The sequence below is a fragment of the Vicugna pacos genome, chromosome 19 (assembly GCF_048564905.1).
Source record: "Vicugna pacos chromosome 19, VicPac4, whole genome shotgun sequence".
NCBI classification, from domain to species: Eukaryota; Metazoa; Chordata; class Mammalia; order Artiodactyla; family Camelidae; genus Vicugna; species Vicugna pacos.
Window position 1 is genome coordinate 19,422,385 of NC_133005.1, and position 23,384 is coordinate 19,445,768.

Below are 23,384 nucleotides of genomic sequence, written 5' to 3' on the forward strand. Positions count from 1 at the left end.
AAGGAGCAAGGGTTTTACTTATGGGCAGATCAGTTCAAATCCCAGCTCAGCCACTTCTCACAATGCCATTTAATGTCTCTTGAGTTTCATTTTCTTCTTCTCTAAGATGGAAAGTATATCATCTATCTTACGAGAATTTTCTGAGAATTCAAATGACTCCAAGGTACAATCTCTCCACTATAATCAATTAAAAAAATTTTTTTTCATATATTCCTTCCCACCTTCTCCGACACAGAGTTTTTGGGAGAACACAATATACAAGCCTCATGTATAAGCATCACATAATAAATATTAATTTTCTTTTCCCTCCACTCCCACCCCACCATCATTATAATGAGGGTTTTGTAATAGCTAGTTCCTCAAATCCCTTCTAATCCCTTAATTCTAGTAATAAATTCTCTGCTTCACCACTTTGCTTCATCTGTATATCTTTAGATCCAGCAGAATAATCAAGTTAGCACAGTTATTTAGTTAGTATTTGTAGCATTAAGTTTTCCCTGTATAAATCAGGTTCAAGGTAAGGTACATGCTCTCTGTTTCTAGAACTGTACACTAAAGGAAGTGACCCGGCTTCCTAACTCACTGGGAGGTTATGAGAGGGACGTACATCCAGCAGAACAGGGCTCACCGCCACAGAGAAGCCCACCCCTCACACCTTGCCCCACTTCACCTAGGGAGCATCTTCATGACATCAGATGACTGCTTTCTAGAATTCAGCAGCAATCTCAACTTGTTGCATTTTAAAAGCTCCATATCAGTGTGCTATTTTTAGAGATCACCCACAGCTCAAAGGGAGCCATCAAGGATCTCCTTTTGAACCCATATTTGATTATTGGCCAAATTTCCATATCCTGTTCTAGGCCATGTCAAAAACATATGTTTTGATGAAAGGGTGATCAGGAAAGTGCTCTCACATTATAGATGAAATGGGTTCTGTTTAATATGAATTACTGGCACTAGAAACCCTTGTTTCGAAGCTGAAGGTGCAATCACCTGCAGCTGCGCCAAACCCAGTAAGACAGGCTGGGCCTCGCTGACCACAGACCACAGGACTCAGTTCTGGGAAGGACTGCCCTAAAATGCGGGACTGGTGAAATTCCAGGAGAGGGTCTCTATCACCCAAGTTTGGCATATATCACCCACCAGATACGAAAACAGACAAGGAAATTCACAGAGAGGCTACACTCCATCCCGTGCGGGGGCCCTCTTGACCCCAGTAAGTCTGCAGTAAGATGACTCTCAGATGTACTTCCTCCTTTGCCATCTGTCTTCTCCCTCTGCCTGCTTCTTCAAGGATTAAATACTGATATTGAGTCACTTCAAAAAAAATGGAAGAATTCATCCTCCCTCCTGTCCAATTTCTACCCTTATTATTGTAAGTCGACCTATAGTTTTGACTTATTGTCTGATATCTGTATATTTATGTTAATAGTATAAAAATGCATCTACAGTATATACAGCACTAAGATGTTCAACATGTCATCTTGCTATAAAGGAGCCAACAGGCCCGTAGAGGAACTATGACCTACACAGGAATAAGTACTAAGCAATGAGACAAAAGTCAGTGTCCTCGGAGTGTAGAATTGAGAGGCAAGAAAGATGATTTCCAGCTGGGTCGGTCGGTAAAGGAATGGCCCGTGAACAGGTCCTTGAAGGATTTAGTAGGTGATGATTGTTGGGGGAAGTGCTTTACAGGTAGCAGGAATGGAAGAAGAAAAGAAGCATCCTAGAAACCAAAAGCAAGACATGAACTTGACCATCAAAGAAACTCCAACCAAACCCCTTCTGTAATGAGTGAGATTGTAGACAAATGCATAAAACCACTTGAAAAGCAAGGTTCCCAGGCTTCACATAATCTAAAGTGTTAAATGGCACGGTGCACAGTGAGTTGGGATGAAGATACCTAGCAGAGCTGGGTAACGAACTGGACACCAAAGAACGGACTTGGTTTGGTGCAGGCAACAGAGAAGGTATTCCAGGTAAGTAAAACAACTGATCTAAGATGCCACCTCTACAGACACCCTCCTTCCATCTTCCCAAACACATTCCTTCATCAATATTCAGAGGTGCTTGTATATCGTGAGCCTCCTACTGGCTTTTACGGTATTGTGGAGATGACATTAAATAAGCACAGAAATAATTAGAATTTAATTGCAATTGTGATAAATACAGTGAAGAAAAAGTACCGGGTATTTTGGGCATCTGTACATGGAATGCAAAACTTTCCTGCCTCTTAGAGGTCACTTTTCAAATTCCAAACAGGTGCCAGCATATCCCATTTTCTCCAAAGCAAGTGCCTGGCCAATGGCATCTTCTCACAGTGCTCTGAGGCTCTGTGGACCTCCTGTGTGGGTTCTCTGGTCCCCTTTGCCTTGTGATCACCAGAAATGGCACTGCCAGTTTATCTCCAGCACCTGCCGCACCAGGTGGGTGTCTGCCGTGGGAGCTGTCGGTGCCGTGCCCAGATCCCCTGTACCCACTAGGTGTCCGCATCTCCCAGCTGCTGTCAGTGTTGGCCGCTCACAGCTCACAGCTGCTCTCATCTGAGGAAAAGCACCCTCAGCTGATGGGACCTGAGTCACCAGGAAATGCCTACAGGTTGCCTGCCACACATGCGAGCACACGTGCACGTGGGGCAGCCCCTTAGTGGCTGACAGACACAGGGTCTGAAGCCCAAGCCTCTAGCCACAACCCTGTGGTGCCATTCACGCTCCAGAGCCCTCCGCGGGATCAGGCTGCAGGGAGACGCCAGCCCAGCGGACATCTCTGCCCAGCTTCTCCCTCGGCCCCATCCAGCTTCCCTCACTCTTCGCAGGTTCCCCCGAGACCTCTCCCTCAATAAATAACTTCCTCAGGAACCCCCAATTCCAACTCTGCTCTTAGGAAACCCACCTACAACTCTGTCCATTTCTGGATGCTCCAGTGCCTTCTAATTGCAAATTTCCACCCTTTTGATTTCTCCTCTAATGCTCTGCTTAAGGTGCCAGAAAGCAGAGACATCAGGAGACCAGTGGCCAAACAAGGAAGAGAAAGGAACGAAAGGTCCTGGGCTAATCTGTCCCTGAAATAAATCCTAGTTAGTAACACGGCCAGACACGTTCTATAGGAATTCTCACTCTTAGAGGCTTCTCATCCAATAAAGCATTTTAAACATTTTTATGTCCCTCATAACATGTTTTCCCCATTATAAAAGTTTTTAATATGCTGAGAGCACTTTATTGAGGTATGATTTACAGGTAGTAGCATGCACAAACCTTGAGACCATACCTTAATGAATCCTGCAGTTTAATTCATGTAAGTATCACCCAGCTCAGGACATAGCACTTTTTCTGCACCCCAGAACGTTCTCCAGTTGCCCTTGCCTTTAAACCACTCCCCATCAGATGCAACTTCTGTTCTGATTTCTGCCACTATAACAAGTTTTCATATAAATGGAATCACACAGTACACACTCTTTCCTGCCTGGCTATTTTTATTTAACAAATTTTTTTTAATCTCCATCCATACGGCTGTGTGTGTCAGCATGTCCCTTTTTATTGCTGAGTTGTATTCCATTGAATGTACACACCACAATTTGTTTTTCTCCATTCACCCATTGATGGGTGTATGTGTTGTTTCCAAGGTTTGGCAATTCTGAGTAAGTCTGCTAAGAATCTCCTTGCATACCCTGTGCTGGAAGGATTTGTAATTAGCTATAGAAAGTATATATAGTGAATTCTCCTTTCCCATCATGCAGTTAGGAAGCAATAAAGCTATTCCACTGGAGCTGTGGGGAGTCAGGAGGTAATAAATCTGCAGACTAAGATTATGAAAAGGAGATTAGTGGCAACTGTGATACCCAGGAGTCAGGAAAGAAGGGTTTCAAAGGCTGGCACAGAGCGGGTGTTCCAGCCTAATGCTCCCTCACATGTAGGGTCTTCATGTATTTGATCTCAGCAAGGAATCAACAGCTAGCTGTGTTTGTTCATCCACACTGAACAGATTAGCAAAGCTTGGGCCTTCCTCTAGAACTGCATGGGGCCATCAGACCCAGCTCATCGCAGAGTCAGAGATTCAAATGCATGCTCGGTCCAACATGAAATCCTGACATGAACCTCCTAGGGACAAGCCCCACTTAAGGGATTTATTTTCCAGTGGGGGAAATTCTCAAAATCCTATATGAGGTTCTACACAGCCAAGTCTAAACTCACTCCTTACTTTACTCACTTCTTGACAGCTAGCTTCCACGTATGGAGTATCTTGTGTTTGTCTGGAATAGCAAATGCAGTGACTTCGCAAAAACTCAGTCATTTAACCTTCACAGTACCCTAAAAACTAGGTCCTATTATTATTCCCATCTTATAATTGGAGAAACAGGCAAAGGGAGGTTAAATAATTTGCCCAAATTATGCAGCCACCAGAATCATGCTGCTGTATCCGTTGGCGTGTTTCACATCATTCTTAGCACTAAACCATGCACAAATGGGCACTCTATAGAGCAGCAAATATATTTATCTAGAGGCCAAGGCCTCAAGAATACAGTATACAGCTAAGACAAGGGAAGAAAGGAAAAAACAGTCCATGGGCTTTCCAGGATCCTGAGAAGCTGGATGCAGACATACTACAGTAAGTCCGAGACTTTAAGAGCAGCCCTGTTGCTCCTGAGGTTGGCTGAAGAACCAGGAAGGTCCTGAATGCCATAAACAGTTCCTATTTGGGGCATAGTTTGCAGCAAGTTTTCCCTGGGCAGCAATACAGGTCCTATGTGTTAAAGAACTGGGTGTTGAGAGAATGCACTTGGCCTACGGCAAGGACCTCCAGGCTTGGCATGGAGAGACGCAGCAGTAGCTATGCTGCATGAACCCCTGCACTGATGGGTCCCTTGGCTTCTAATGAGATTCCATGTCCTTAGAAACAATCCATCCTTACAGTGATGGGGAGTGGTCTCCTCCCCCAAATCAACAGCCCCCAAGGGATGTCATAATGAAGGCTCATAGGAGAGCAGACACCTTAGGTCCTCAGTGAGAGCCTATTCACTCTTATTTGACATATAAGTCTAAAAAACATAAAAGAGAGAGAAAACAGGGTGGATGCAAGCTCACACACAGCAAGAGAAAGGATCCCTGGATCCTGACAAGCAGAGGGCAAGAACTCCAAGACCGTGATGCAGCTTAAGGAAACAGTCCTACCTACCTTGCTGAAGACTCCATCATATGTATTAATTATACTTTTCTATTTTCTGTATTTCTGGTGATTGGACACCTGGGGCCTTGTTGACTCTGGAGAGACTGTACTTCCCAAGGCTAGCCGATTCCCAGAGGCAGAAAACAATTCGTTTGGGAACATGCCTCTCCTATAAAAATAATAATAAAATTAATAATCAACCCAGAGCTCAAACCCCAACCACCTTCTTTATCAGGTTCTCATATTCAGGCCACTCTCCACCTGCCCCAGTCACCCCAGGCAACCAGGAACAGCCCTTATGCCCCAGAGTCTGCTGAAATTATTCAAACTAGCCAACCTTATGCCTGTTAACCCTGCCTCATTCATTCCTTCCAGTGGAAACTACAATAAAGTTTCTTTCCCAAGTTTTCTGTTTCTTCCCCATGTGGCAAGACATGCCATGTGTCCTGTTTCTAAGGAGCTGTAAGTATAAAAACGTCTTCCTTTATGACAGTCATTTCCATGTCCACATGTCTTACCATATCTGATTAAAACAAACCCCAGGTACTCGTAAAACTTCATATTACATCATAGTACATAACATGAAATTTATACTGACAACCCGAAGTCACCAAGAAAATGATAAAATCCTGGTTCTAAAGGACAAAGCACGAATGCATGCAATCCATTCTACATAAATAGAATACCATTTCTTTCAGCTTTGTTCTGTTTTGTTTTGCTTTGCTGCTTTCATTGTGAAAGTGATACATGCTCACAGTAAAAAAAGAGAAAGAGAGAGAGACAGATGACAGATCACTAAACAGTAAGGAAAGACACACAGTGTGTTAAATGAAAAACAGTAGTTCTCCTCCACCTCCTGCCTGCCCCTATTTTTACCATTAACAGTGTTGTGTGCATCTTTGCAAGTATTTTCATGAGAACTCATATTTCTACTTATTTTTATTTTCACTAAATCAGATGGTACTAGACATTGTTCTGTAACTTGCTTTAATTTCTTTAACCATAATTCTTGTTCATCTTTCTTCTTTCTTGTAATCTTAGCCCCCAAAGATCTACATTTTGGAAAGTGATTTAAAAGTTTTACAAGTAATGAAGCTAACTACACTGAAATTTGACACAATGTTGTAAAATAACTATAACTCAATAAAAAAAAGTTTTAAAAAATACACTGAAATTTGACATAACATTATAAAATGACTATAATTGAATAAAAAATGTTTTAAAAAAAACTAATGAAGCTGATATGCAGAGAGCAAGATCACTTTGTACAGCAGAGTACAGAAAACCTCTTTATTCTTTTCTATGCCAATTTCAGGATCCACTCCTACATTTCAGCAGCTGTATATTAAGTAGGGTCTAACCCTGCCCTGTCAAACACAGTAGCCATTAATCATATTTAAATCTAATTTACATTAAATTAAATTAAAAAGTTCCTCAGTTGCACTAGCCATTATTTCAAGTGCCGAATGGCCACAATGGCTAGTGGCTGCCATATTAAACAAGGCAGATATGGAAGAATGTTTCTATAATGACAGAAAGTTCTATTGGACATCAGTGGCGTAACCTTCATGCATTTACCACAGAGAGAGTTTTGTGCAGGATACTGACAATAGGAGAGCTAAGAAGTCCAACGGGACCAGAGAGGCACCCAGGTACTGGGGACAGCAGGAAGCCACTTCGCCCCCAAGGGCAGCAGGTGTCTCAGGAAAACATGGGGTTTCCAGTGCCCCATCACCAGGTGATCTGGCAGAAGATGAGAACAAGGCAGGCCTGCCTGGCAAGAAGCTGAGTCCATGGACAAAACCACTGCTGGAGACGCTGCTCAAAGCATAGAGAGGAGAGAAAAACCTTCCTCCCACCACCTTCCCGCCTCCTTTAAGTACCTCCCATTGGCTCAACCCAGCATGAAGCCAGCAGTCACTGGAGCCTGGAAAAGGCAGCCTGCAAGGTAAGGGAGGAAGTGTGCAGCAGGCAGGGCCCCGGAGGCGAGGCAGAGTCTGGTCCATCAGGACAGCGGCAGACGCCATAAGGGAAACGGAGGTCTCATGGATGGAGCTGGGGTGGTACCCAGGGAATAGGGCATGAAGGCCCTTGGACGGGGCCCTTCGGGCTTTGGACTTTATGGACTTTGGTGGGTCTTAGGAAAAGAGAGTCATGATCAGACTCGTGTTTGAGGAAGATCGTTCGGCTAGGTCAGCGACCCTCAAAGTGTGGCCTGGACTCAGCCTCGACACCACCTTTAAACTAGTTAGAAATGCACATTCTAGGCCCAGCCCCACCCAGGCCTGGTGAGTCGGAGCTCTGACGGGGGGACCCGGCAGCCTGTGTACTAAGGAGTCCTCAGGGAACTCTGATTTCTACTAGAGTTTGAGAACCCCAGTGTTAGCCTGGAGGGGGAGGACTAGATGAGATGAAGTAAGAGACGGTGAAGGTCGGGTTAAGACTGGGACGGGGATGGGGTGCTCGCTGAACAATTAAAGGGGCAGGACTGGCAGGCCTGGTGACAGGACGGGCATGGCAACAGGGAGAGAGGAATCCATCAGGAACAAGCAGAGCAGGCGGCTGCCCATGTGATGAGGCTCAGGGGACACCAGACACATCAAGCAGAAACACCTCCGACCCAAATACGTTTAATCACGGGACAGCACCCGACTGCCCCGGGCCCTGCCCTGGGCGCTGCGCCAAGTGCCAGGGAACAACAGAGCAAGTCCAGCTCCCCACCCCCTGCTCCTATCCAGGGCCTGACAGCTGACGATCTCTGAGGTCCTTCCCTGATACCTGAGCTTCCACCTCAAGATTCAAGCATCTGCCTTCTGTTAAAATGCAGAAGCTCGCTACAGGGACCCCCATAAGAAAAGGCCAACCACCCCACCAAGGGGGGATCCTCTCCAGCCAGGGCTGCACCTCTCTCCTATCTTCACCCCGAACAGGGACCAGAGCATGGGGTTTGGAGCATCACTGTCCAACTGAAACATAACCCAAGCCATGTAGGTGATTTTAAATTTTCTAGTAACCTCGTTAGAAAGAAGTACAAAGAAACCAGCCACATTAGGTTTAATAACATATTCTCCCTAAGCCATCATTTCAACCAGTAGTCAACATTTAACAAATGATGAACAAGATAGCTTACATTCCCTTTTTCACCCCATACTAAGTTTTGGGGATTTGGTGAGTAGTTTACATCCCCAGGGGGTCTCAATTTCAACTCCCCCTATTCCCAGTAGCCACATGAATCTTGTAGCTCCCATACTGGGAAGTGAAAGGTTAGAAGACAGTAATTTTTTTATTTGGGCTTTTCTGAAAAAATAAAATAAACGTGGACATTCTTTCCCATGGAACAGACAACCAAGGATTTGTTACAGGCAGCGGTGTCATTGTGAGAGCTTTTGTTCTGTGGGAAGGAAATAGGGAGCCAGTGGAGGTGACGGAGGGAAAGCAAGCCAACTAGCTGGGCAGACAGAGGGGCATGAAGACAATTTGCCTGGAAACCTGAGGTGGGAGGGGATGGGCATGAGAATATCCCAGAGAGAGAGACGAATGTGGATAAGAAGGTAAGAGGCCAATAAAAATATGGTCACCTGCCTCCATTGGCCCTTGTGACAAATAGAGTGTGCTCTCAGTGGCACTGCTGTTTCCACCATGAACATCTGTCTCCCTGATTCCACAAAAGTCTAAGTCCGCACTGTGTATGTTTATGAAGCACGGAGTGAATGATGCCAACCCAGCTTTTCCACTTTTACTGTGTGACCTTAGGGAAGTTAATTAATTTCTCTGTTCCTCTGTTTCCTCATCCATAAGATGGAGTTCATCGTAATACCTTCCTTAGAGACCTGTCATGAAGATTAAACCAAACTACAGCAACAAAGTGTTTCACATAGAACCGAGCCACATGGAAAACATTTTGAAAAGGTAAACTATTATAATTATTTGTATTGGTCTATATGTCTGTTTTTGTACCAGTACCATGCTGTCTTGATGACTGTAGCTCTATAGTATTGTCTGAAGTCTGGGAGAGTTATTCCGCCAGCCTCTTTCTTTATCTTCAGTAATGCTTTGGCAATTCTAGGTCTTTGATGGTTCCATATAAATTTTGTTACAATTTGTTCTAGTTCTGTGAAATATGTCCTGGGTAATTTGATAGGGATTGTATTAAATCTGTAGATTGCCTTGGGCAGTGTGACCATTTTAACAATATTGATTCTTCCAATCCAAGAGCATGGGGTATCTTTCCATTTTTTAGAGTCTTCTTTAATTTCCTTCATCAATGGTTTATAGTTTTCTGTATACAATTCTTTCACCTCCTTGGTTAGATTTATTCCTAGGTATTTTATTACTTTGGGTGCTGTTTTAAAGGGGACTGTTTCTTTACTTTCTTTTTCTGTTGATTCATCGTTAGTGTAAAGAAATGCAACTGATTTTTTAACGTTAATCTTGTAACCTGTTACTTTGCTGAATTCTTCGATCAGCTCTAGTAGTTTTTGTGTGGACCTTTTAAGGTTTTCTATGTAAGACAAGATACAATAAACCTCCTAGAAGAAAATATAAGCAAAACATTACCTGACATACATCTCAAAAATGCTCTTCTAGAACAGTCTACTCAAGCAATAGAAACAAAAGCAAGAATAAACAAATGGGACCTAATGAAACTCACAAGCTTCTCCACAGCAAAGGAAACCATAAGTAAAACAAAAAGACAACCTATGGAATGGGAGAAAATTTTTGCAAATGAAACCAACAAAGGCTTGATCTCCAGAATATATAAGCAGCTCATACAACTTAATAAGAAACAACCAAACAACCCAATCCAAAAATGGGCAAAAGACCTAAACAAGCAATTCTCCAAGGAAGACATACAGATGATCAGTAGGCACATGAAAAAATGCTCAATATCACTAATTATCAAGAGAAATGTAAATCAAAACTACAATGAGGTATCATCTCACACCAATCCAAATGGCCATCATTCAAAAGTCCACAGATGACAAATGCTGGAGAGGCTGTGGAGAAAAGGGAACCCTCCTACACTGCTGGTGGGAATGCAGTTTGGTGCAGCCACTGTGGAAAACAGTGTGGAGATTCCTCAAAAGACTAGGAATAGACTTACCATATGACCCAGGAATCCCACTCCTGGGCATATATCCAGAAGGAATCCTACTTCAGGATGACACCTGCACCCCAATGTTCATAGCAGCACTATTTACAATAGCCAAGACATGGAGACAGCCTAAATGTCCATCAACGGATGACTGGATAAAGAAGAGGTGGTATATTTACACAATGGAATACTACTCAGCATAAAAACTGACAACATAACGCCATTTGCAGCAACATGGATGCTCCTGGAGAATGTCATTCTAAGTGAAGTAAGCCAGAAAGAGAAAGAAAAATACCATATGAGATCACTTATACGTGGAATCTAAAAAAAAACAAAAACAAAAACAAACAAAGCATAAATACAAAACAGAAACAGACTCATAAGACATAGAATACAAACTTGTAGTTGCCAAGGGGGCGGAGGGTGGGAAGGGATAGACGGGATTTCAAAATTGTAGAGTAGATAAACAAGATTATACTGTATAGCATAGGGAAATATACACAAGATCTTATGGTAGCTCACAGAGAAAAAAATGTGACAATGAATATATATATGTTCATGTATAACTGAAAAATTGTGCTGTACACTGGAATTTGACACAACATTATAAAATGATTATAAATCAATAAAAATGTTAAAAAATAATTATTATTATTTGTAATAAAAATGGAAGTGTTTGATTCTTCGGTACTTTTCAAAATTGGAACCAAGTAACAAGGAGTGTTACTATCATTGATGAAATCTTTTTTTTTTTAATGTTTGCTTTTAGTTTTTAAAAGAGAGACTATTTGATGGCAGAGAGAGAATGTAGAAGTTGAGTGAGGGCAAGGTCTCAGCCTGGAACTCAGGACTCATTACCTTTTGGGCTCAGATGGGCCTGGGCAGGTAAGAAAAAACATGAGCCACGTGGCACAATAGGCTCCCCATGGAAAGAGTGAGGAAACCAATACCAGAAAGCGAAACCCCAAGCCTGGTCGGCAAGGGCCGCGCTGCTGGGAACCCAGGCAGGCAGACAAGGCTGCGCGCTGCGCGTGGGAACTGGACCCCTGCGCCCTGCTCACGGGCAGCGGCTGCCCTGCCTCCTCTCTGCCTGGTCTTGGCCAGTGTCTCCTGTCTCCATTCCTCGGGGTAGACCCACACCTCTTGCTTTATTTGTATTGCAGGGTACGCCTATATCCCATCACACAGGCCTCGGGGCTCTACTCAATTAAAAAGAAGTTCCCAGCCCCTTACAAGGCTGGGAACACCTAGCTTCCCATGCTGCCCGGGAGACATGTCCCAGTCACCACCGCGAGCGAGGCTGTGTGTTCCTGTGCAGCTAGGAGGTGGCTGTGGTGACCACGGTTGACCTCAATCCTGCTCAGCAACTCTGCTCCTTCTCAACTCTATAGAGACCCAGGGAGCCTCCAAGGAGACAGCCATGAAGGGCCATGCTTTCCCCATCCCACCCTACTGCCCTGACTAGGAAGTTTTAGGGGGAGGAGATTGATGCTAAATAAAGAAGGGCACCTTCAAAGAATTGGAATCAACCCCCATGCATAAACTATGGTGAAATTCGCCTGCCCCACCCCTTCCCTAGGACAGTAGATGGGAATCTGGCTTCCAGAATAGAGACATTTCCATAGGGAAGGGAACAAAAGCACATACCCAAGACACAGCACCGGGAAAACAGGCTCTTCCCCACAAGTCCTCCCTCAGAAGGAACAGAGCTGGGCATTCTGGCTGGCCCGTATAACGCTCCCCAACAGAGGTACAACCAACCAACAGAAATCCAAGCACCTTTCATGCTGAGATCAGACAGAATTAAACACTGTTTTATTTTACTTTATAATTTTTCTTCCATTGGACTTCGCTGACTCTAAGTCTTAACAAAACAAATGTGCAGACAGGGGCAAAATAAATCCCAGGGGACTGAAGTTTCCTGCATATTTACATCCATTTCCTGCATCACGTTCAGCAAGGGCTAAGAGGTATATCCACTGAAAAGAAATTAAATGTGAGAAAAGAAGCAGGTTTAACAATGAAACAACAGAGCAACACTTTTTAGATATAAAGTCCTTAGAGATCATTTCAATCACGCTTTCCCGCCAAACCTCTGGGTCACGCAGCCCCCATCATCAGGCTGTCCCTCGTCATTAAGCAGCTCTGATGTCTTAGCAAAATAGAGCCTCCCCGCAACCGTCAGCCCCGCCACGTATCCCAGAACAAACTTCTGCAGGACCAACTGAATGGCCAGCTGGTCCTGGTCAGGATCAAGTGTTGGTTTCACATCTGGTGCTGAGCCAGGCACTAGGAGTCGTAGGTGATGAGTTCCCTCAAGGACCCTGCAATAGAGGGTGAAGACGGACGCAATCCCACCCCAGTAAACGGAGAAGGGCACGCATGGAGACTTGCACAAGGCCGAGGGGCGGGAAGAGAAGCCACCACTGAGTGCGGTCACCAAAGGACAGTTCCAGAGAGAAGGTAATTAGGCTTCTTGGGTCCTTAAATTGTGCTGAAGTTCACAGGTGGACAAACGTGCAGCGCAAACCCCACACCGCAGCCACGGAACATGCCCAACGGTCTGGGGCTCAGGAAGGGCATGGGACGGCTTAGCCAGCGTTGGGTCATGAGTGGCCTGAGCTGCTGGATGGTTTGAAGCTGGGAAGTAACAGATCAGGTGTGCCCCTTGGAAAGTTATCTCTGGCAGCACCATGGAAGGCTGGTTCTGGGGGGGGAGAGATTAAAACGGAGAGGCCCCTCAGAATGCCACTGTAATCAACTAAGTGAGATACTACAGATTTGAACTAAATTCCAGAAGTAAAGAAGGAGGCAACTCAAGGGTTGTTTAGGAAGCAGAGCCAAGGCTCTCAGCAGCCCCCGACTGTAGGGTGAGGACAGAAGGGGGTCCTGGTGGGCTCCTATAGTGGGCGCTGCCTTAGTTTGGGTTACCCCAACAACACATCCTGATACAAGAATCTGGTTGTTCACCTGGGAAGCAATAGCCGGAATCCCAAGGGAGGGACAGGAAGAAGTTAGAGAAGGAATTTAAAAAGGGTGTGTAGCAGACAGCTATGGCCTTGAGAGCTCAATCCCCTGGCACCCTCTCACTCACCATGTAGGACACAGCTCCGAACTGACCCAGGGAGCGGGGGTTGGAGACTCCTGGGTTCACAGCCACCAATTCCCATCGCTCAGTCCTGAGGGTCCCGAAACCTCAGGCTTTGTGCCCTGCCCCGCCCAAGCCAGGATGAGCAAGCCCGAAGGCAGAGAGCACAAGCGCTTGAGGGAAGAAGCCACTGGTGTGAGGGAAAGGGCCCACCAAGGTTGCACGTGACCTCTCAGGGAGCAGCACAGTCTGCTAGGTGTCTAGAAGGTCACAGCTTCAGGCTGTCTAGCAGGGCAACAGTGAATCATTTCTGAGTTATCATGTCCATTTTACCCCTTAAAACAATTTTCAGTGGGCTGTAATTAGGCCACTGGAAGAAAGCTTGCTAGGTGAGTTCCATCTGGTCATCGAGTGTTGTTCCATGGCCACAGAGGCTCCAGGAAGTACATCCAGAATGATGGACCGATAACAGAAGCATCAAGACTGCAACCACGATATTTGACATAACTACTTGTGATTAGCAGAGTGGATGAGAAATTTGGTGCAGGACCTGAGAATGTCAGTAACGTAAGAAGCTTCCAAATTACGAACTGATTCTGAGTGAATGTGGCTGTCTCATGCCTGCAGGGAGGGAAGCCAAGTATTGTCTGATACTCATCTTCTGAGGCTTGGAGCTGTCGGATTTGGTTTCTAGATCAACCACACTCTGGTTATCTTCTGAGGACATTTTGGGCTTTTGTTTTGTTTTGTTTTGGCATTCTTACGGATCCCAGTCTCTCCCCATGTTAAAGAAGGTGGCTGCCAAGAGACCGCAAGGGACCATCCCCAAAGAAATGCACGTGAATGTGAAGAGGAACTATAGCCCTAGAGAAACCTCCGCACGTTTTTAAACTTATCTTGGGAAAGATCAGACATTTCCTACCCACAGATTTGAATCAGCCTGAACTCAAGTATTTAATTTCCATATTTAGAGCAGTAGTTGCCATTGGTATATAATACGAACCATCCCCTGCAGCTGTGACTCAGGCATATACTGATTACTGCTAAACTACCCAGAATTCGAGCTCAATTTCACAAGACAGAAATATGACTTTTTTTTCTTCTTTTGGTCATAAAAGATCACCCAAGGAAGTAGCATGACAAAATGTTTCCTGATGCTGTTACAGGCGTATGGCTGAAACTCAACCTCACACACATCTGTACAGAAACGCACTGAGCAACCCACAAATAGCTGGGCTCGCTGGCAACATTAACACCAAGCATCAGCAAGCCTTCTGTCGTTAATTATTTGAGACATCTCCCGCTTCGCTTTTGTAACATCCTGAGCTGTTTATCAAAAAGGTCATAACATGAGAAAGTATTCGTGCCATCTTTAATAAAGAAAAAAAATCTGACTGGACAGGGAGAGGAGGAAAAACACTGTTGCAACAGAGCAACAATCAAATCACATCTATAATGGGCTTTAGAAGAAAAGATCTACAGTTTAGCAGTACAAAGCAGTATTATTCATGTTGTTATTAAAAGCTGCTCTCTAATCCTTCACACATATGTAATACATCTCATCCAAGGATCTCGAAGTCCATTATAAATAAACAAGAAGCTACACTTTATAAAATCTGGCCAAGGCCACAAAAAAGATGGAACTCTCTGGTCACGCATAAGCCAGTATTTTTGGAACAACTCACCAGCTAATGATATAAAGTCTCTTGATCTCACCAAAGTTTGGGGAAATAATCGGGTTTAGGGATGCAAAAGGCACTCAGTAAATGTTTGTAGATATAAAGATTAATAAAAGATCTGCTACAGGAACATTATAGAGATTAGTTAATTCATGAGGTTTTTAAATAAATGTATTTTACGTGTAAATATTACTGCAAACCATGTAATCCCCTATAAATTCACTCTTATCCTCAGGGCCTAGAAGTCTGAGTATCAAAGCAGAGAAATATTAGTTACCTCCCTGATACCTATAGCTTCATTACTATGTCTGAAAATCTCTGCAGAACTAATCACTTGGGTAATTGCAAGTCTGAATTCCAGTGAACAAGGAGGAAAGCTACCTAAGTAGGAAAACAGAAAGCTCACAATGTTTAGGAAGCACAAACACTGTAATTAGCTGGTGAGTTTAGCCCCTCCACTCATTCAACAAATGCTCACCAAAGTCACGGAAGTCAAGGGGAAATGTCTGACTGTCCAATGTATGCCAGGCCTTGTGTTTGACACTGGCTTAGACCACAATATAGAAAAAGGAGAGATATGGGAGGGAGATAAAAGAAACTCTTAAACCAGTGAGTGCTATCCAGAGTGACTGTCAATGAGACCTGTACCCTAGAACAAGAGTTTTCGACCTTGGTCCTACTGACATTTGGGGCCAGATAATTCCTGGTTGTGAGGAGCTGTGCCCTGTAGGATATTCAGAAGCATCCCTGGCCTCTACCCACCAGATGCTAGTAGCACTGTACTCCCCTCCCCAACCCTGCCCTAGTCATGACAACCAAAAATGTCTCTAGACAGTGCCAAGGGGACTTTGGAGGACAAGACTGTCTCCTAGTTGAGAACCACAGCCCTAGAGGCCTCAGAAAATAATTGACCTTCTTTCACTTATATATTGACATTAACTGGACAATTCTGGTTGAAATACTTAATTGTATCTTCAACCAACACATCTCCAGGTATTTTTAATATCTTTGGCATCCAGATCAATCTGTGTCCACAGGCAACTCGTCTAATGAGCCATTGTATTTCAACAAGGTATCTGCCTCCATTTCTTCATTATAAACTCAGGCTCCAAAAGTAGCATTTATACTGGAAAAAAAAAACTCAAAACGCAACATTTGCTAATATTGTAATAGATTGCATATAAGATGACATCGATCACCACTATGTCATATGTCAAAGAATGACTCAGAGACATGTAGTTAATTATCTGCATGCCAAGTAATTCACGTGTATATAAAGGACCTGGCCATTAGACTGCTGCCAGTGAACAAAGGTAAAAACCAAAATTGAAAAAAGAAAAAAAACAGTGGTGAGAGAGAAAAAGAAAACACAATGAGATCAGCGGGCCTTATTTTGCACTTTGGAAATAAATTAATTAGCTGGCAGCCAGCGAAGAGGTCTGTCTGGGCCGTCTGCCCTTGAACAGGCCATCCAAGGTATCAAACAAAGCAGTTTAAGCTGATGATGGATTCTCCGAGAGACCGTGAGGATGTCGCTGAGAGGTACGCAGGAGAGGCTGCCTCGCAACACATCTGCCGGACCCTCCATCAACTGGGCGAGCACTGCGTCATGTCTCTATTCAGAATAACTCTCATGGGAAGGCTAATTTTAATACAGCAGCTCTAGTTTTTGCTCTATAACTGGATGGAGAGGAAATGTTACATCAAACAAGCTTCAAGTTCCTAAGAGCTAGAGATCCTAGGCCCTGAGATTCCTCTTCAGACGTGGATTTTTTTTCTGTTCTCCTGAGTGAACAGACCATGTACCAGGCTTTTCCACCCGTTCACCAAAGTGCAGAAACTGCACATCTCAGGCTCCTGCACTGGAAAAGATTCTAGCCACTGAGAAATGACACGACAGGGCCCCTTGAAGTACCACGATCTTGTTAATGTTTCTAGAAAGGCTACCCTTCCTTTCCCGTGTCACGCTGAATCACTTTAGGAGAGAAGCAGCCCTTGCTTGGCAGCTCTGTGACCCTTGAGCTCAGTGCCCGGCACAAAGTGGCCAGTCAATAAATGGCAAAGATTGCTGGAGACTTTCTTACCATTGTTACCACTTATTGAACACTTACTATGTTCCAGGTACTGGCCCAGGCACTATACACATCTTTTATTTCATTTACTCTTCACATCAACGTTAAATTTTTATAAGAACTATTATTATCCCCAGATAAAGTCTAGAAGGTTAGATTCTTATTGTTGCAAGCCCATATAATAATTTTTAACATTTCAGTGATCTCTATATTTTTCTTTGGAAAAGAAAATATTCTTCCCTTTTCTTCACCAAAGGATCTCTGTCTTTGCCTGCCCCAACTCCACCCCAAGGCCTTTAGTCATAACCTCTCCTTAAAATATACTTCAAATTTTTTATTTCTCTGTTGAGTGATGGAGCCCAGAATGAGAAGTAATTGATTCCATTTTTGAGGCTTCATCTGTTCTAAGCCACGGCTCTGTTTCTGAGCATACTACCTGCCAGACCCTGGAAGTCATTCAAAGATATGACGAGGATGTGATTTTTGCGCTTTGAGATCCTCCCAAAAGGAAACCAAAAAATGCCTAACACAACAATGAGACATGAGCAGTAGACTAAGGGGGCCAAAGGGAGAGAGTAATTGACCCTGTCTGGGGCCATGAAGGAAACAGCTCTTAAACTGAGTTTTGAGGAGTGGGAGTTGGTCAATGAGGGGAAGAGGAAGAAGTGTTCTGGTCAAAGGAAATGGTCTCATCCAAAAGTTGCCCACTTTCCCTTTGCACTATATACACATTCACTTCTGCAGTAAATCTTTTCACAGGTAGTACGTGCCAGATTCAGCAACAGGTGTCAGAGATCCAACAGTGAACAGAGGAGGCAAGGCTTGGGCCCGTGTGGACCTAAGATTCTAATGAGCAGCGGTGTGGCAGCTGGTTTCCAAAGATGGCCAGCATCAATTCCCTTCCCTCCTGTGTCCACATGCCGGTCCTCCTTCCTGCCATCAGGAGGTGGGACTTACGTCTCCTCCCCTAAAATCTGGGCTCAGGCTGTGGCTGCTCTGACCAAAGGTGGAGGGAGTGACATTCTGGGGCTTCCAAGCTCAGGCAATAAAAAGGCCTAGAAGTTTCCACTTTCCCCCTTTTGAGCCCTGAGCTGCCACGTATGGAGCGCAGACTCCCATTCTGCAACGAGAGGCCACACTGAGGAGTACCAAGGCATCTTATACCCGACTCCATGCCACTGTCTAACCACAGCTGCACGAGAGAGCCTATTCCAAGCATTCCAATCCTGCATAACAAACCCCTCCAAAAGTTAATGGCTCAAAACAATAACATTCATTTCATTCACACATCTTTGATTTGGGCAGAGCCTGGCATCTCCACATGGTGCTGCACGTGGCAGCAGCCAGAGTAAACGTGACTGAGAGCCGAAGGACTCACATCCGAGCTGGCTAAATTACATGACTGGCAAGTTGGTGCTGCTGTCAGCTGGAATCTCACCCAGGACTGAGGCTCCACATGGCCTGGGCTTCCTCAGGGTAAGGTGGCTGGGTTCCAAGTGCAAGTGTCCCAAGAGAGCGCCATCGGAAGCTGGCTCACCTTTCATGAACTAGCCTTGAAGTCCCTTCTGGGACTTTAAGCATCCCTTCTGTTACACTCTATTCTATAGGTTGATCAACTCACAATGGCCTACCTACCTTAAGAGGAGGGACATCGACTCCACCATTTGATCAGAGTGTGGCAAGATGCTGGAACAGCATATAGAATGGGGACCATTGTTATAGACATTTTTTATCTATAGAGACCAAGCAAGGCCAGTAGAAGAACTGAGTAACTTAACCCCAATCCATGGAACCATGAGATACAATAAAATGTATGTTGTTTTAAGCCACTGAGTTTAGGGTAGTTTGTAAGCAGAGCAAAAAAACCACCAGACAGCTGAAACACATTTTAAAAATTATGCATACATACATATTTGGGTAGGAAAGATCAGATTCTAAAAATAGAATTGAATACACATCTAACAGAGTGATGGGAAAGACAGGGATTCAGGTCTACTCTAGATTAGATATCAAAGGTGACCTTTCTTACAAATTTTTCTCTGGTTTGAAAGTTTTACAATGAGAATGGATTAATGGACAATTTCAAAAATAATTTTTTTAACATAAGTAGATGGAATTAGGTTAATGTAGAAGACAGAACAGAGAAATATGCCAACCTAAAATAGAACTCCCAAAGAAATTTATATAGGTTACATAACTTCTTTCCCAAAAAGTCTCAAAGAATCACCAAGCTCTGAGCTAATAAGGCAGAGAGTGGGAACAGGTTATGGCTCAATCCCACAAGAGTTTAAATAAAGTCCAACCCATATGGGTTGGTCAAACCCTCAAGAAGTTTGCTTTTAAGGTCATTATTGCTTGGAAAGATCTTCAATCTCCATGGAGACTACAGATAGACTCCCTCCTGCTAAGGCTGGTAGATGTTTCTCCAGCACTGGGACAGATCATACCTTTTCACTTGAGCACCAGACAGTTTTTGACATGCATTAAGAGTGTACATCATACAGAAAATAATACATCCCTTCTAGCATTAGGCTCACACTCAGCCTAATGAGATGCTCAACCTGAGTGGCATGTGGGAACTGAAGCACAGTGAGGGAACAGCAGATTGACAACACCAGCTCATGCTCTTCATCACTGAGTAGACAGGAAGATTCATTTCTCTCTCTCTCTCTCTCTCTCTCTCTCTCCCTCTCTCTCTCTCTCTCTCTTTCTCTCTCTCTCAATAGCTGATATCAAAAACACCACGTGTACGTATGTCCTGATTCCATGCACAGAACTGCTAGCTGTTGCTTTTGCCTCCAGGTCAGTCACAATAAATGTCTTCCAAGAAAAGGGTGGGCAGAAGGCTCCAGCACAGAAATTAGGTCCAAAGAAAGACATCCATAACTCCACAATAGGCACAAAGGGAAAAGCACAAAGGGTAGCAATGTACAGAAACTAAAAACATCAACCATGCCTAGAGCAAAGGCATTTCAGCTTTGGGTATCTTAGGGTTCCCCAAGCCTGCATGCCATCCAGATGGGTCACAGATCCACAACACAGTCCATGTAGTGCAGACACCAAATAGAGTTTTTATCAAGGGAAAAAACAACTATAAGCAGAGAAGTAGTAGAGAGCACACAATCTCTGAGCCTCTCATTAATCCACAGCTTAGGCCAGGCAGGGATAAAGCGTGTGAACACGGCCAACATCCCAACAGCAGGGGACTCTAATCCATAATAGTCGATGTTTTTATAGGGCCAGGGGAAGAGACCAGCTATGACAATATGTTACTTTGGAATCTTCTGGCTAGAGGAGAGGCCTTGTTAGAAGAAATTGGGAGAGGGTGTTTCAGGACCTTCTGAGCCAGCTCTTTGCTAAACTATCAAAAGGAAATCAGACCTCAGGTCTATCCAGAGTCTCTCCTCACTGCTTTTTGTTCATGCAAGTTAAAAAGAAATGTGCCTACTGTGGAAAGAGATCTCCAGGTTGTACTTGTGCCTGACACCTTTAGTAACCAATCTTGCTCTCTCTTTATGAACAGACTACTATCACCAGATATTTGAAGATGCTGAAGTACAAAGATGTAAGCAGAAATCAATAAAACAAGAAACAGATGAGAATTTTTTTAAGTTCTAGTTATGAGAAGACAGCGGACTCATAACATAAGAGCAAGCTACTCAAAAAAAAGAAGCATTCAGAGAACAAATAAGAGCTCTTCAACATTCAAAAACATGATTTCCAAAATACTATATTCAACAGAAGGACTGAATAATAGGATGGAGATGATTAGAAATCAACCAAAATAGTGTGCTAGATGATAACTTTCTCAACATAGTACAAAAAGAAAGAGGGAGAGAGAAAGACACAGAGAGAGAAAAGGAAGGAACAAAGGGATAAGAAGCAAGATGGCAGAGTAGAAGGACACTTGTACCTCACCCTCTCCCACAAATACACCAAAACTCACATTTACGGACCCACTCAGCCAACCAGAGCACTTGCCAAACTCCAACAGAACACTGCCCTCTTCGAAAGACAAAGACGCCAAAAATCTGGTAGCAGAAAAGGAAAACAGAAAGAAGAAAAAACATAACAGATTGGGACTGGTCCCCCGGGGAGGGAGCGCCAAAGGGAGAATAGCACTTGTTCGCTGGGTCTCCCTCCTCCAACGGAGAGGCCGGCAGGACGGAGGGGGAGCCTCCAAGGCTCAGATCTGCCCAAGCACCCCTTGACCAACAGAACTAAGTTAAATGGGCACAAAGAGGTCCCAGTGACACCCAGCCTGAGACGTGAGCCAGCAGCTGGGGGCTGGGACAGGCCACCCAGGCCAGGCGGAGGACTGGGGTGGCTGCACCGAGGCAGCCCTGGGGGACTGCAGAGCATGGCACACCATGGCTGGTAGGGGATACTGAGCAGAACCACCTCGGTCCCCCATAAATTGCAAAAAAAGCAAAGCAACAAGGCTGGTGTGCCCTGGGGGGAGGGGCACCATAGCGTTTGTCTCCTCAGACCCGAGGCACCATTACTGGCGCTTCTCATGAGAAAAGAGGTGGGGTGCAGCCACAGCCGCCATCTCCTTCTGTGCGCAGCGCCTAGGCGGGGACTAACTGAGACCTGAATTCACACCAGGGGGCTCTGCAACCTCCTAGGTAGGACTGAGACTTGTTTACAGCCCAAGGCAGATAGGATCTTTCTGCCCTGGCACCTCAGAGAACTTGTGCCGCCAAGACAAACAAGGAGCTGAGATTTGGCACAGAGTAGGGGCGGGGCTGTTTCACGGTCTTCCCCAAGCCCGCCTACAGAGCGCCAACCCCAGGCGGAGAAGGCAGCTGCACAGAGCAGTAGAGCGACCGGCGCAGGGAGAGGGTGGGCAGCCACCCGCCTTCCTGGCAGGCACGCAGCACCTGACCATGGTGCTGGGAGGGGGCACAATCCGCCCACCTGCCTCACCAGAGCGCAGCATCTGACTGCGACATCGAGAGGGGGAGTGACCCGCTCACCCACCAGCCACAGTGCCAGAAGATATGAGCAATATGAAAAAGCAGAGAAACCACTCCCAATTAAAAGATTAAGAGAAATCCCCTGAAAGCACGATCAAGGAAATAGACATTGATGGCCTACTAGATCAAGATTTCAAAAAAGGAGTGATCAAAGTACTGAAGGAACTAAAAGAAATAGTGTTTAGAGATATAAAATATGTCAAAAATGAAATAGAAGCTATAAAGAAGAACCAAGTAGAATTAGTAAACTCATTTGCTGAGATGAGAGCTGACCTAAAGGCTGTACAAAGCAGGCTAGATAATGCAGAGGAACGAATAAGTGACCTAGAAGACAGGACATCAGAAAGCACCCTATCAGACGGCTGAGAGAAAAACAAATAAAGAAAACAATATAAGGGACCTGTGGGATAATATAAAGTGTGCCAATCTACGCATAATAGAGGTTCCAGAGGGGGAAGAAAGAACAAAGGGGATTGAAAAGGTATTTGAAGAAATCATGACTGAAAACTTCCCAAACCTAAAGAAGGAATCATATACCCAAGTACAGGAGGCTCAGAGGGTCCCAAACAGGAAGAACCCAAACAGACCCACACCAAGACATATCATAATCAAGAGACCAGAGTCAAGGATAAAGAAATGATCCTAAAGGCAGCAAGAGAAAAACAAAGAGTGAGTTACAAGGGAGTCCCCATAAGGCTTTCACCTGATTTCTCTATACAAACACTACAGGCCAGAAGGGAGTGGCAAGATACATTCAAAGTCCCGAATGAAAAAAAGATGCAGCCTAGGATACTCTATCCAGCAAGGCTATCCTTTAGAATAGATAAAGAACTTCACAGACAAGCAAAAACTAAGAGAATTTAGCAACGCTAAAGCCATGCTAGAAGAAATATTGACAGGTCTACTCTAAATAGAAAAGCAGCAAGATGCTACAAAAATGAGAAACTCATAACTGGAAAGATGATAACTACCATGAATTACAAATAGAATAAACATAAAATTGTAAAAGAAGACATCTAAATCATTAAGAGTGGGAGAGGGAAGCAAGGAAAGCCACTGTGGAAAACAGTATGGAGATTCCTTACCATATGACCCAGGAATCCCGCTCCTGGGCATATATCCAGAAGGAACCCTACTTCAGGATGACACCTGCACCCCAATGTTCATAGCAGCACTATTTACAATAGCCAAGACATGGAGACAGCCTAAATGTCCATCAACGGATGACTGGATAAAGAAGAGGTGGTATATTTACACGATGGAATACTATTCAGCCACAAAAACTGACAACATAACGCCATTTGCAGC

The 23,384-nt window shown here is 44.4% G+C and overlaps 1 long non-coding RNA gene across 7 annotated transcripts in view; it reads right to left on the reverse strand.

Moving 5' to 3' along the window:
- The window catches only part of LOC140687393 (uncharacterized), a 365,887-nt gene that overhangs the window by 276,404 nt on the left and 66,099 nt on the right, over positions 1-23,384 (reverse strand). For all 7 annotated transcript variants that reach the window (XR_012061653.1, XR_012061648.1, XR_012061649.1 and 4 more), the window contains exon 3: positions 5,173-5,332. This is a non-coding gene — a long non-coding RNA (uncharacterized lncRNA). The remainder of the gene's footprint in view (positions 1-5,172; positions 5,333-23,384) is intronic.